The 13,622-nt window shown below is 56.4% G+C and overlaps 1 protein-coding gene and 1 long non-coding RNA gene across 6 annotated transcripts in view; both read left to right on the forward strand.

The window, feature by feature from the left end:
* The window catches only part of GMDS (GDP-mannose 4,6-dehydratase), a 419,605-nt gene that overhangs the window by 213,522 nt on the left and 192,461 nt on the right, over nucleotides 1–13,622 (forward strand). The window lies entirely within an intron of this gene.
* LOC121817439 (uncharacterized) lies at nucleotides 2,455–7,594 on the forward strand. Its single transcript, XR_006057346.2, has 3 exons — nucleotides 2,455–2,639; nucleotides 4,030–4,240; nucleotides 4,530–7,594. It is a non-coding gene; the product is annotated as an uncharacterized LOC121817439 (long non-coding RNA).

Here is a 13,622-nt window from a genome sequence, read left to right on the forward strand (position 1 = left end):
TATAGGTTTGCTAATTACAGAGATGTGGATATTTTAGCCCCCCTGGGGTGAAAATGGCTTGCTTTTAGGGTCAGCCAGGAGTCTGGGGGCAAACCTGGGATTTTAACCCAGGACTCCTGATTCTTGAATTTCTGCTCAAAGTTTGAGCTATTTAAAAATATGAAGAGACAGGACCCTGCTGCTCTCTGGGACACATGTCCAGCTGTGCGCGAGCCCACAGCCCTGCCCAGCCCGCCTGCCGCACCCCGCCCCTGCAGCCTCAGAGCCCGGGGGCACACGCAGCTTGACCGGGCGCTTGTTGGAGGGTCAGAGTGATGAGCAGGAAGAGGAGGTGAGGGAGGGGAGACGCGGCTGAGCAGCTGAGGGCTCACCTCCAGGACCCCAGCTGCTGGCCGGGTGGCTCCCACCCTGGGGGTGTCGTGACTGAAGTCTGTCTCGTAGCTCACATCGCATGCATCTCACAGAAAGCTTTTCATTCCAGTAGATATTTTTACCAAAGGAAGTTCCAAACAAAACCGGTCAACTTATCAACGACTTGGCGAAGAGAACCCTTACATGAAACATGTAAGTGAAAATATAAGAGATGTATTTTGGTGGTGTTCAGTTGCTAAGTCGTGTCTGTCTCTTTGCAGCCCCACGGACTGCAGCACGCCAGGCTTCCCTGTCCTTCACCGTCTCCCAGAGCTTGCTCAAACTCATGTCCGTGGAGTCGGTGGTGCCATCCAACCCTCTCACCCTGTCGCCCCCTTCCCCTCCCGCCTTCAGTCTTTCCCAGCATCAGGGGCTTTTCCAGTGAGTCAGCTTTTCACACAGGTGCCCAAAGTATTCAGCATCAGCTTCAGCTTCAGCATCACTCCTTCCAATGAATATTCGGGGTTGATTAACTTTAGGATGGACTGGTTTGATCTCCATGCAGTCCAAGGGACTCTCCAGCACAGTTTGAAAGCATCAGTTCTTTGGCACTCAGCCTTTTTTATGGTCCAGCTCACATCCCTACATGACTACTGGAGAAACCATAGCTTTGACTATGGAGACCTTTGTCAGCAAAGCGATGACTTTGCTCTTTTAATACACTGTCAAGAAATGCAGACAAGAAATGCATGCAAAGTCATGCTGTGTCCTTGTCGATGGGGAGTGTGTCTAACATGTGGGCGCATGACGCACCGTTGACGGCCCTGACGGATCTCGGATTGTTTGTGGTCTTGTGTGTGTGGGTCCCCCGAGGCCGCAGCGGCCCCGGGGGAGGGACCGTGACGCTGGCCCTGGGCCGGCCTGCCGGCTCCAGCTGGAGCAGGTCGTGGGCACGAGCTCTGCGGGCACTCTGGCCTGCTCGCTGGGGAAAGCTCCATAAGGAAGCGCTCTCCTGGTCCAGTCAGAAGGCCCCTTTAAGGCAGACCGTCCCCAGGAGAGTTTGTTCGACTCCCTTGTTTCCGTGCCGTATGGCCCGAGGTAGGCACCCGGCCTCCGGCTTCTTTCGGCTACGCCTGTCTTACTGAAGTGGAGCTGGTTCGCAGTGTGGTCTGGTCTCTGCTGCGCCGCAGAGCGCCTCAGCCGTGCGTGTACGTGTGTTCTTCCTCATGTTCTTTTCCACTGGGGTTCATCACGGGACAGTGGCTAAAGCTGTATTGACTATAATTCCCTGTGATGAACAGAAAGACCTTTTTTATTCACAGTTATTGGTTTTTTACCCTGGAGGAGGGAATGGCAACACACTCCAGTATTTTTGCCTGCAGAATCCCATGGACAGAGGAGCCTAGTCGGGCTACAGTCCATGGGGTCGCAAAACGTTGGACACGACTGAGCAACTAATACTTTACTACTGTTTTTTTATTGGTTTCTTAAAACTTAAATTATTTTAGAGAGCTCTCTCTATTCGTAGGTCACAATATATTGCCTTGTGCCACCTTTGTCTGTCAAATCCAGCTTTGGAAACTGGGTTGTGGGACTCTGTGGCGCTAGGCTTGCCATCCATCCCCAAGCATATGGAGCCCTAAGCCACCCGGGGCCAGGGGAGCAGAGTTAAGTTGGTGCAGAGGCAAGGGGCATCTTCCCCTAGAGGCCTGGGGTCCTGGGGTAGAGAACCCACAAGCACAGAAGGAAGCTCTCCTGCACCGGCGCGGCCCCAGCACGTGGACCCAGCGCCCCAGTGCCGGTGCCAAGAGCCGCTCCGCACCGTCCAGGGTCAGGGGTCGGGCCAGGGGCCACTCTCCCCCGCCAGCTGCAGGCCCGCCCCGCCTGGCCCCCCTTCCCGGGTGCAGCTGGACACGTGTTTGCTGAGTAGCAGGGGCCCTGTGGCCATGCCTCAGGAAGCCCCAGACCTGAAGGCTGGACCTGCCGGCCTGCCGTGACCAAGAGGGGCTCCTGGAGGACCGAGCCCCCTGTTCCCCAGCACAGCCGGGGGGTGAGGGGTGGGGTGGAGCGGGGAAGGGGGGGAGGGAGGAGGGGAATCCCGGGATACGCACTTTTGGGTCATACACACCTGGGACTCTCACCCCACGGCGGTCAGAGCTTGAGGGTCTGGAGGATCGGCAGCATCACCCGGCCCAGCTCTGCAACCCCCAGCCTCCTCAGAACCTCCGAGAAACCAGCATGTCCTTGAGATGCGGAGACTCCCAGCATCAGTGAACAGACGCGTCCAGGTAAAACTTTAACTGTAGAGTTTTTAAGGAGTCGTAAAAATTGGAATAGGCTTCAGTGACAAAATGCATGTCTGGCTGTTTGACTTACAGCACTTAGGGTTCTGGTTTGGCCTAAATCATCCCTGAGAAGCTGGGGGTTCTTGGGTTATCCCAGCCCAGTGGAACCCCTAGCGGGAGGGGGACCTGCACCCACACGGCCCCTCCCAGCGAGCCCCTGGGAAGCCGCTCGGGCCGGAAGTTCCAGTGTGCTGCTCACGGCATGGCACCGCCCGTCGCCGTCACCGGCCTGCAGGCCCAGCGCTGTCCCTCAGCGGCCCCGGGTGAAGAGCACTGTCTCCAGGTGCCCCTGGGTGCTGGCAGTGGGCGCACTCGCAGCCCCCTCCTCCCTGCAGGCGGTCCCCATCGGCTCTGGAGGGTCCACCCACCCCCCGCTCCAGAGCGGAGTGCGCCTCTGAGGGCAGGGGCGCTGGCAGCCCCACGCCTGTTGTCGGCACCCGGAGTGCCCCACGTCCAGCGTCGGGGAGTTGGACAAAGCCCAGCCCTGCAGAGCAAGTGTTTTTATCCCCGTTTTGGTGAAGAAGAAGAGGAGGTGCAGTGTGGCCAGATACCTTCCCCAGAGCGCGTGGCAGCACCAGCCCAGACTCCGCAGGCAGGCGCCACTCGCAGGCTGGCCGGCACGCAGGCAGGCCCCGACACCTCTCGGGGACTTCCCTCTGCTCCCAGCCCAGTTTCCTTTGGCGCCTCCCCTCGAGGGGCACAGTAACTTTGCCTCTGATGGGTCTCTGACACTCTTGCTTCGTCAGCCGTGTCTTCCCTGCAACACTGGGCCAGGACCCTGTGTGCTCTGGGCTCTCTCCCTCCAGCTGGGAAGCAGGGGCCTTGGGGCAGAGCCCCTGGGGTGAGGCTCCCACCAAGGACTGGGTGCTGTACCGGGCCAGGCTGGCATCTCGCTGGCACTCGGGTCACCGTGGCTAAGCTCAAGCAGGGACTGGCACCCAGAGCGCAGGGTCCAGACCTCAGCCAGGGGAGCGGTCTTCCCACAAGAGATGCAAATTCATTCGTTAAACCTGGTGACTCCTTGGTTTCATCACACAGCTACGCCTTTTCTTGACTTACTGTGTCTGCCTGAGACAGTCAGCGCGGGAGACCTTCCCTACCTCCATCCAGGAGGAGGCTTTGCTGCAAAGGGGTGAGGGGAGGGCTGAGTGGTCCTGCTCCCAGAGAGGAGGCCCAGCGCCGCCCCAGCTCGGTCAGCCACTTTTTCAGGAGCCCATCTCTCTCATCCACGGTGGTGTTTGTTCTGTTTCATACAACTGCGCGTCACTGAATCTTAGATTTTTTGGAAATGGCTTTCCCTGAGGCCATTCCCCTCTGCTCCTTTGTCCCGAAGCCTGGAGGGCCTGTCCCTGCGTCACGTGTTCCGTGCTGAACAGCGCGGCTCTGTTCCGAGCTCACCCTCGCCCCAGAGCTGGAATAAATCACAGTCGGTGGAGACTCCGTCGCCATAAATCACGGCCTGTCCAGAGCTGGAGCCTGCCCAGTCGAAATGTCATAGCTCGGCTCTCACTGAGGATTAATTAAGGGCCTGATAGAAAGCCCAGGTGTGGTGCCTGGTGGCTGCGGCTCCCGGGTCTCTGCCCGCCCAGGAGCGCGGGGGGGGCGCGGGGGAGCGCGGGGGGGGGCGCGGGGGAGCGCGGGGGCAGCGCGGGGGGGGCGCGGGAGGGGCCGGGGGGGCGCGGGGGGCGCGGGGGAGCGCGGGGGAGCGCGGGGGGGGGCGCGGGGGGGCGCGGGGGGGCCGCGGGGGGGCGCGGGGGGGCGCGGGGGGAGCGCGGGGGGGCGCGGGAGGGGCGCGGGCGTGCGCGCGTCCTAGCGACTTCACCTGGTTTGCAGGATGCGCGCGCGCTCTGGGCGTCGGGCTCTGCATGCCCAGCCTCTGCCTGCAGGGCCTGCAATCACGCAGAGGCTGCACTTTAACCGAGAAAGATGGAAGAAAAGGGACAAAGTCAAGGCGCCCTCAACACAGAAAAAGCTGTCCTGAAACCAGTGTCTGCTTACACCGCACGTGTCCATGTCAGGCCAGGGAACCCAGGAGAGCCGGGTCTTCGGCACCTGTACTCGGGAGAGCTGGGCTCCTCGGGAGAGCTGGGCTCCTCCGGAGCGGCTCTCGCCTCAGCAAGTTGCTCAGTCCTTCCTTCAGTCCTGAACGATCGAGTGGAACCATCCAAAAAAGGGTGCTTGGTTAACTTACATTAAAGGGAATGTGCAGCGTGAACCAGTTCTCGACATATCCTAGCAAAATACCGCATTAGAAACAGACAACAAGGAATAGCTTGTAATGTAAACCAGGCACCCGACCATGCTTTTGCACAACTTTAACCTCAATATTAGCCACTGTAGAAATTTGATTATGAAGTTGGGAAAAAAAGACACCATGGAAGACCAAAAATAACCAGACATCTTTTTCCTGTGGTAATATGTTTACTTCCCTTACTGAGGATCTGAAATTGGCTATTTAGAAACTTCGTAAACAAAACGGTAACTCCCGATTACTGTGCGATCCATGCAAACATAATCAGAGATGTCAGTTGGAAAACTGTGATAGTGGAAAACAAGGCTGTCTGTGCCGAGCAGAGCTTGCTGTTTCGTATAGCTCATCTTTGTGTTTACCTGAGGCTTCTATCGACAGAAAGTTCGGCTTTCCCCAGCACACAGTGCTATATTGCTGCTTACTTTCTGGACATGAACACTTTGTTTTTTATGAACTTAAATAATGAAATAGCATATACCTTAAACAAATTCTAGAGAAAAGCATGGTGATTTCAATGGAAGTGATCTGAATGTTTTTATACCTGTTATGTGACCCAGGTATTTAAATATACAACCATATTCAATTTTAAGGATTTTTAAAAAATCTAATAAACTATTAATAGCCACATTATATGTGTTCATATATGACTTTTTATTACTTTCGTCCTATAATCTGATGATTGTGACTGAAGTAATAATCTGAATAGACTTTTTAGCGTGCCTGTGCAATTTCTCAGAAGCAGTTTCAGCTATCTTCCAAATGATCAAATTCTGTATTTCTGTTGAGATTACTGAGGACTGGTCTTGAGGAGTTATCATGGGTCTCACAGCATGTTTGTTGGCTTTCCAAGGCTTTCCTCAAGAACCCTTGGCTTACAGTAGTCAATTACCTGGGGGAAAAATAGTTTATTGCAAAGTTCCATTTATGATAGCCTAGATATTTGATGTTTTTAGGAGGATTGCCACTGCATACTTTCTTGCTTAGCCCATGAGTAACTTCACATTTATCATTCCTTCTGGTCCTGCATTTAAATTTCACTAGCTCTGCACAGGCTGAAAGGCCCAGGTCAGTGAGCAGAAACTGACCTGAAGAAATCGTTGCATTTCCCCAAACCAGGCAGCCTGGCTCCTGGAACAATCTTTAAAAATACTGCTTGTGTGTTTTCCCTTCTGTGCTTCTGATCGCATGGAGGCGACGGCTAATGTAACAGACCCGGTGTGGTTCGCTAAGTGTGAGAGTGTGCACACCACCAGCACCAGCGAGGAGGTCTCATTCCCAAGCCCAAGGATTAACACGATCAGAAAAAGACTAAGCCGTTGCCGTAGTCAGAAATCAGAATCGCATCCCGCAGTGGAGAGGGGAAATGCCCTCACTTAATGCAGGCTGTCTGCTGCCCGGGGTGCTGGGCAGTGGGTGGACACCAGGCCCGCCTGCCCTCTGGGCTGGGCTGGGCGCAGAGCATGCAGACCCCTCAGCTCAGCCGGGCATCTCCCTGCTGGGAAGTGGCGAGCCCACGCCTGGCCTTTCCCCCCTCACATGGTATCTTAGTGCAGCAGACCAGCGCTCCCTGATGATGGCGTCCAGGTGCACTGCTCTGAAGTTAGGCAGCCCCTGTTTCCGTGTATAGCATTTTAGATGAGAAGGTTCACTCGGAAGTTGTCTGCTTTGATTAGCTGTAGACGTGAAGACCAGCAGAAGTCAGTGGTGCGTCCAGTGCTGTCAGTCAGAGCTGTTAGCGCTTGGCCACTGTTTCTTCTTCCCAATGTTGTCTCATATTTTCTCATTATTTTAAAGATTGGTTGATGTTGGCCATCAGCTGTTACGATGAGTTTGTGAAAACGCATTTATCCATTCGCATATATGTGCTTTTCTTTTACCTTGTATATTATATACTTAATGAAATTAAAAGACACTGCTCCTTGTAAGAAAAGCTACGACCAACCTGGACAGAGTATTAAAAAGCAGGAACGTCACTTTCCTGACAAAGGTCTGCATAGTCAAAGCGATGGTTTTTCTGTAGTCATGTGCAGATGTGAAAGTTGGACCGTAAAGAAAGCTGAGCGCCAAAGAATTGACGCTTTCACATCGTGGCACTGGAGAAGACTCTTGAGAGTCCCTTGGACTGCAAGGAAATCAAACCAGTCAATCCTAAATTTAATCAACCCTGAATATTCATTGGAAGGACTGATGCTGAAGCTGAAGCTACAATACTTTGGCCACCTGATGCGGAGAGCTGACTCATTGGAAAAGACCCTGATGCTGGGAAAGATTGAGGGCAGGAGGAGAAGAGGGTGACAGAGGATGAGATGGTTGGAGGGCATCACCAAGTCAGTGGACATGAGTCTGAGCAAACTCTAGAAGATAGTGAGGGACAGGGAGGCCTGGCGTGCTGCAGTCCACGGGGTTGCAGAGAGTCTGACACGGCGGAACAACAACAACGTTAGGCTTCAGCGTAAATCATCTTTAAAACATCACGATGTATGGAATTTGACATCATGCTTACCAGCGTGGGTTCGTTCTGAGGGTGTTTTTGATGGCAGTAAATCCTTAGCTCTTCAAATCAAGGGCATACCTGTCTGGAGGTGGGGCAGGGGCTGCTCTGTACTTGGTGGAGGTGGGGCGGGGCTGCTCTGTACTTGGTGGAGGTGGGGCGGGGCTGCTCTGTACTTGGTGGAGGTGGGGCGGGGCTGCTCTGTACTTGGTGGAGGTGGGGAGGGGGCTGCTCTGTACTTGGTGAGGTGGGACGGGGCTGCTCTGTGCTTGGTGGAGGTGGGGCGGGGGCTGCTCTGTACTTGGTGAGGGACCAGGTGGCCCCTTCCTGTGTTGCTGGCACTGTCCTGTGGGCTGCACATGACGGAGGCCTTGGATAGTTCAAGGTGAGCAGGTGCCACTGTGTCTGCTTGGGAACCGCCTCCTCTAGGGTGGGCGTCCCCCCATATCAGCCCCTAAGGGGGTCCCTCTCCCAGCAGCGCCTCCTGTGGGGTCTTCTGCTGCTCAATGGCCCCCTTCCTGGGAAAGGGCCAATTTGTGTGGCAGACGAGTGGCCCACAGCGTACGCGCTGGCTCACAGGGTGGGTGGCTTCCTCCTGGGCCAGCATCCACGCCGCCAGACCCCAGCCGATGCCCCTTCAGGTAAGACTCAGCCATGCTCACCGAACAGCCTGAGCTGCGGCTCTGCTGAAGCGTCAGGAGATCGTTCTTTGGCTTTGATGTTTGACATCTTTTATAGGAAATTTACTGGACCGTCTGCTCTCCTCCTCCATTTCCTGGAACGGTCCACACGGGGTCTTCTCTCCCCGTCCTTTGCAGCGTCTGCCGTGCGCTCCCTCAGTGCAGTCTTGTCTGTCGCCTGAGGCGGCTCCTGCCCCCGCGCGGCCTCTTCGGGCGCGTGTGCCCACTGGGCCACACGGAGACTCGCTCACTGCCTCTCCAGGTGCCCTGGTGCACGGTGCTCTCAGATGTCCTCCTGGAAATGGAGTTAGATATTTTCAATATGCCGGTTCCCAAGTTTTAGGTCCCAGCCCTCAGAAACACAGTGGCGCTGGTGACATTTAAACCTGACACTTATTTTCAGTGGACGTCTCCGCAGGCAGGGGGGCTGGGCAGAGAGAGGCAGGCAGGCGGAGAGGAAGCCTCCTTCCTGCCGCTGCTCAGGCCTTCCCCGCGAGCCGAGCCTGGATGACGGATGTGGCGGCTGATGAGGCGTCTCGGTGGCCTCACCTCCGTTCTCTTCTCTGGTGGCGGCTATCACAGCTGGGACCCCCTCGCTGTGACCTGGGCTCACCTTCCCCCCGCGCTCCGCTGTGCCGCCCGCTCGCCCCTGACCCCCGCCCACCCCGGCCCCTCCCGGGGGCGCCGATGTTTGTTCAGAGGCCAGGTGATGAGGCCGGGCGCTCCCGCGCCGCACCGTCCACAGGGCCCCCGGGAAGCACCGTCTGCAGGGCTCCCGACGCTGCCGCGGGCCCCTCGCCCTGCCCTTCACTCGCCCTCGGTGGCGGTGCTGTCCTTCTCCCCGGCGGGGCGTCACTGTCGCCACGCCCTCAGGCCACGCTGACCTGGCCTGTGTTTACTGAAGGGACAGTGGAGCAAATGCCAAGCGGAGGCGGGCGCTGCCGTCTTGCCCAACTGGCCGGGCCAGCGTGGACTGTGTGCCTTGTCCTGTGTGCCTCCCTCCAGCCTGGCCCCGCCTCGCTCCAGAGGGATGTGTAGCGAGAAGAGAGAATGGAGCCCACAGGTGACTCGGACCTGCTGGGGTGCCCACGCCCGTCCCACTCACGTGCGTGTCTGTAGACTCCCCAGCCTCCCGGCCCACACCCGGGATCAGGTGGGCTCAGGCATGAGGAGCCGGTGCTCTTTGGAGAAAGACTGGGCGTCCCTGAATGTTAGGTGGAGAGCATCCGTCCTGAGGACAGGACGTCTTGCTGGTTAGTTTTGTAGAAACAGCAATGGAGGTAACACCGTTCCAAGAGAAGAAAGATTTGGGTGACAATGAGAAATGTGTTTTCACTTCAAAAATGTAAAGAAAGCACTAAGTGGTATTTAAGAAATTTAATCTATTCTCTTGCCTGGAGGGTTCCATGGACGGAGGAGCCTGGTGGGCTGCAGCCCACGGGGTCACTAACAGCAGGCACGACTGAGCGACTTCCCTTTCACTTTTCACTTTCATGCATTGGAGAAGGAAATGGTAACCCACTCCAGTGTTCTTGCCTGGAGAATCCCAGGGACCGGGGAGCCTGGTGGGCTGCCGTCTGTGGGGTCGCACAGAGTCGGACACGACTGATGCGACTTAGCAGCAGCAGCAATCTATTCTCTTCTATTAATGTTTTAAGATTATTAGATGTTTTGATATTCAAGTTAGATGATTATTTAAGGAAGGGCTATTTTTCCACAGCAGGCATTTCACGGGCCAGGAGCACACGTCTTTAAAACCCTTGGCTGGGAACTGAGTTGGTTCTTCCCGGGGAGCTCCCAGGGCAGGAAGGTCAAATTAGAAGTGTGAGTAAAATATTATCCCAGTCAGGTGGAGCATTAGGCTTGTAAACTGATCGACGCTTTTTCAGGAACGTGACAAGTCTTGGCTTCTTCCTGTCATGGAGGAGCCCGTGAGAGCCGAGAGGAAGCCGTGTTTGTCTCCGTGTCAGGTATTCGGTGATGAGTTAATTGAAGATTTTCGTCGCTGTGCTGACCCTGGTCTCCAGCTTTCGGGACCGGCCTCCACCCTCTGCCTCCCCGCAGCCCCCGCCCAGCTTCCTCGCTGGACCCCGAGGGCCTCGGGTTTGCACAAGGTTCAGAGCAGGGCAGATGTTCACTGGTGTTTTGTAAAGGCGGCCTGAGCTCACGTAGTTGCTTATCTTCATTAATTCCTCTCGTCCGCCCCCACCCCCACCGCAGGCCCAGCCCTTCACGTGAATCCAGTCTACCCTCAATGCACCTTATTCAGCGGCTTCAGGCTGCCCTTCCCGCCAGCTGTCCGGCCGCCTGGCGGCCTCAGGCTTCCCGATTTAGCTCTGGAAATGATTTCAGCATGGCAAAAACGTTTCTCCGGCCAATTTGGAAAACAGGGTTCAATTTGTGAGGAAGGCCCGAAATGGCAACTGAACTTGGCAGGGAGGTGGGGGAGGCGGGGTGAGACTGTCAGGGTGGGGGTGGGGTGACGAGGGACCCTTACCCCGGGGCAGCCCCCCAGGAGCACCTCCGGGGTGGCGCCCCCTTCTCACCTGGAGGTGCGGGCGGGGTCAGGCTCGGGCTGTGCTGCTGTCTCTGCTAGTCTCCCGCTGGCCTCGGGTCTAAGGGCGGCTCTGCGGGCACTGGGGGCGGCGGGTGGGGAGGCCCAGCACGGCCACTGTCACCCGTGGTGCATGGGTGGCCGGGACCCGGGAGGCGCTGCGGCTGAGTGGGGACAGGTCTCAGCGCGGCGGCCGAGGCTGGAGCGATGCCGCGCGACACGTGGGGCTGAAAGAGCGGCACGCCCATCGCACACGCCCATCGCACACGCCCATCGCACACGCCGTTGCACCTGAGCCACCTGCTAAGTGTGGCTCTGCCTGTTAGGTCCAAAATTACTTGTGAGTAATTCATATAGGGTGTAAAAGGTTGCTCAACAGTGGATTCACTGTGGGCTTCGGTGAGGGGTGTGCTATTGAGATGCGTGCAGGCAGGCTCTAGGCTCCGAAGGCTGGCTGATGTCAGAGGCTGGTGGGCAGGGACTGTGGACGTGTGCGTCATTGCTTTTCTCTTTGTACACAAACCTCAGTCTCTCCCAAGAGAGAAGTGTGTTTGAACGTGTGTGGCTCAGTAGTAGCTGCTGCTTAAACTCCACCATGTTCCTTCTGTCCCACGGAATCTGTGATGGCAAACTAAGCGAGGTTATTACTCACAGCTTCTCCTGCAGAGGACACTGGATTTTGAATAATTTCAAAAGCCTAATGCCTTCAGATGGCTTCCCTGGTGGCTCATCAGTGACGCGCCCATCGCCAGTGCAGGGGACTCCGGTTCAGTCCATGCGTCGGGAAGATCCCCTGGAGGAGGGCATGCAACCCGCTCCAGCATTATTGCCTGCAGAATCTCAGGGACAGAGGAGCCTGGCGGGCTAAGGTCCATGAAGTTGCAAAGAGTCAGACACGACTGAGAGACTTACCACCACCACCGTCTTCAGAAGTTACGGTCGCCCATCACGAGCTGTGTATTTAGCTGTATCGTTTATCCGTAACCGCTGCTGCTGGTGGTCAGTTGACAGGCCAAGGATGGCGGGACACAGCCACCCTCTCTGCTCTGCCCCGCACGTTAGAGGCCTCTCTTTGACCTTCAGAGGGGTGGTGCTTGGACTTGGAGGTCAGGCAGCCTGGGGAAAGGTGACTTTCTGCCAGGGTGGGGAGCATTCGTTTTGGGTCAGTGTCACTGAAGGGAGTGGAGGGAAGGACGGGTGAAAAGGACTCGCAAAACTGCCGCGAAAAGGATGCGGTCCCCAAGGATGCGGTCCCCAGGGATGAGGTCCCCAAGGGTGTGGTCCCCAAGGGTGCGGTCCCCAGGGATGCGGTCCCCAGGGATGCGGTCCCCAAGGATGCGGTCCCCAGGGATGCGGTCCCCAAGGATGCGGTCCCCAAGGATGCGGTCCCCAGGGATGAGGTCCCCAAGGGTGCGGTCCCCAAGGGTGCGGTCCCCAGGGATGCGGTCCCCAGGGATGCGGTCCCCAAGGATGCGGTCCCCAGGGATGCGGTCCCCAAGGATGCGGTCCCCAAGGATGCGGTCCCCAAGGATGTGGTCCCCAGGGATGCGGTCCCCAAGGATGCGGTCCCCAGGGATGCGGTCCCCAAGGATGCGGTCCCCAAGGATGCGGTCCCCAGGGATGAGGTCCCCAAGGGTGTGGTCCCCAAGGGTGCGGTCCCCAGGGATGCGGTCCCCAGGGATGCGGTCCCCAAGGATGCGGTCCCCAGGGATGCGGTCCCCAAGGATGCGGTCCCCAAGGGTGCGGTCCCCAGGGATGCGGTCCCCAAGGGTGCGGTCCCCAAGGGTGTGGTCCCCAAGGATGCCGTCCCCAAGGATGTGGTCCCTGCTCCAAAATGGTAAGAACACTGCCCACTCGCAACGTTTCTGATAGGATTATTTTAGATGTGTTGTTGAAAATGTAGGTGCTAAATAATTGGCAAAGAATAAAGCCCCAGAATAGCCTGCCACCCACTGCAGTTCAGGGCCAGTCCCTCGCCCGCTCTGTGACTCCGTTCGTTCCTCTGTGCCACGGGCCATCTCCTGCGACTGTCGTGATGGGTAGGAGAGAACGTGCGTGTCTTCCCGGCGCATCGGGAAGGCTCAGCCATTTACAGTGGCGGCAGCAGCCACTGCTGACACCGTGTCTTCAGGACAAACAGAAGAAAGAGCCATTTTCTGCGGTCGCCAGTGGGAGCTCATCAATGAGAAGGACCTCTGCTGGTTTAATCATTTATGCAAATCACAGATCTGATCTCTTCTGACCAAACAGTGCTTTTTCAGTCGTCTTAACCCCCGGCCCCTGGTGTAGATGAATGTAAAGAGATAAATGTTGGTTTTTGGAAAGTACAATTAATTGAAACGAGGCAGATAAAATACATGATGTTGGGTGGCCCCCTCTGGCTGCACTGCAGAGCTCTGGGGTCAGAGGGTCCTCTCCCTCCCAGGCCACGCTCACGTGCATCCTCATCACGGAGACTGAAAACCAAGTCGCCACTGGGGCTGCAGGCGCAGCATCCTGGTAACGGGGAGCCCACTCGAGCCCACACAGCAGGGCCTGGAATCATGTCTCTCTGTCTGTCTCTGGGATGTGATGGAGTTGTTTGGTTTATCATAGAGTAAAGTCTGTGCCATTTCTGGTCGATATCCTTTTCCCATTGATATTTTAGGGCTTGTTACAGTAAAATTCCAGCAGAATTACGCAACCGAGAAAGAATGATCCAGCAGGTCCTGAAAGTGTACACCCTAATGGATTTCTGATGGAGGCTGAACGCAATGGCAGTATGTTAAGTTCTTGAAGTCGGAAATTCGTGTTATATTTTTAGGGGACATTCTTGGCATTGCTTTTCCCATTTGGGAGGAGGCAAGGAGAAACATCATGACTTTTCTTCTTTTCTCAGACAAACCACCAAGCAGGAGATGTTTTTATATGTTACGATCACACTCACTCTGCAGAGCCTGCTGTGAGTCCC

The sequence above is a fragment of the Ovis aries genome, chromosome 20 (genome assembly GCF_016772045.2).
Source record: "Ovis aries strain OAR_USU_Benz2616 breed Rambouillet chromosome 20, ARS-UI_Ramb_v3.0, whole genome shotgun sequence".
In the NCBI taxonomy this organism is placed as follows: Eukaryota; Metazoa; Chordata; class Mammalia; order Artiodactyla; family Bovidae; genus Ovis; species Ovis aries.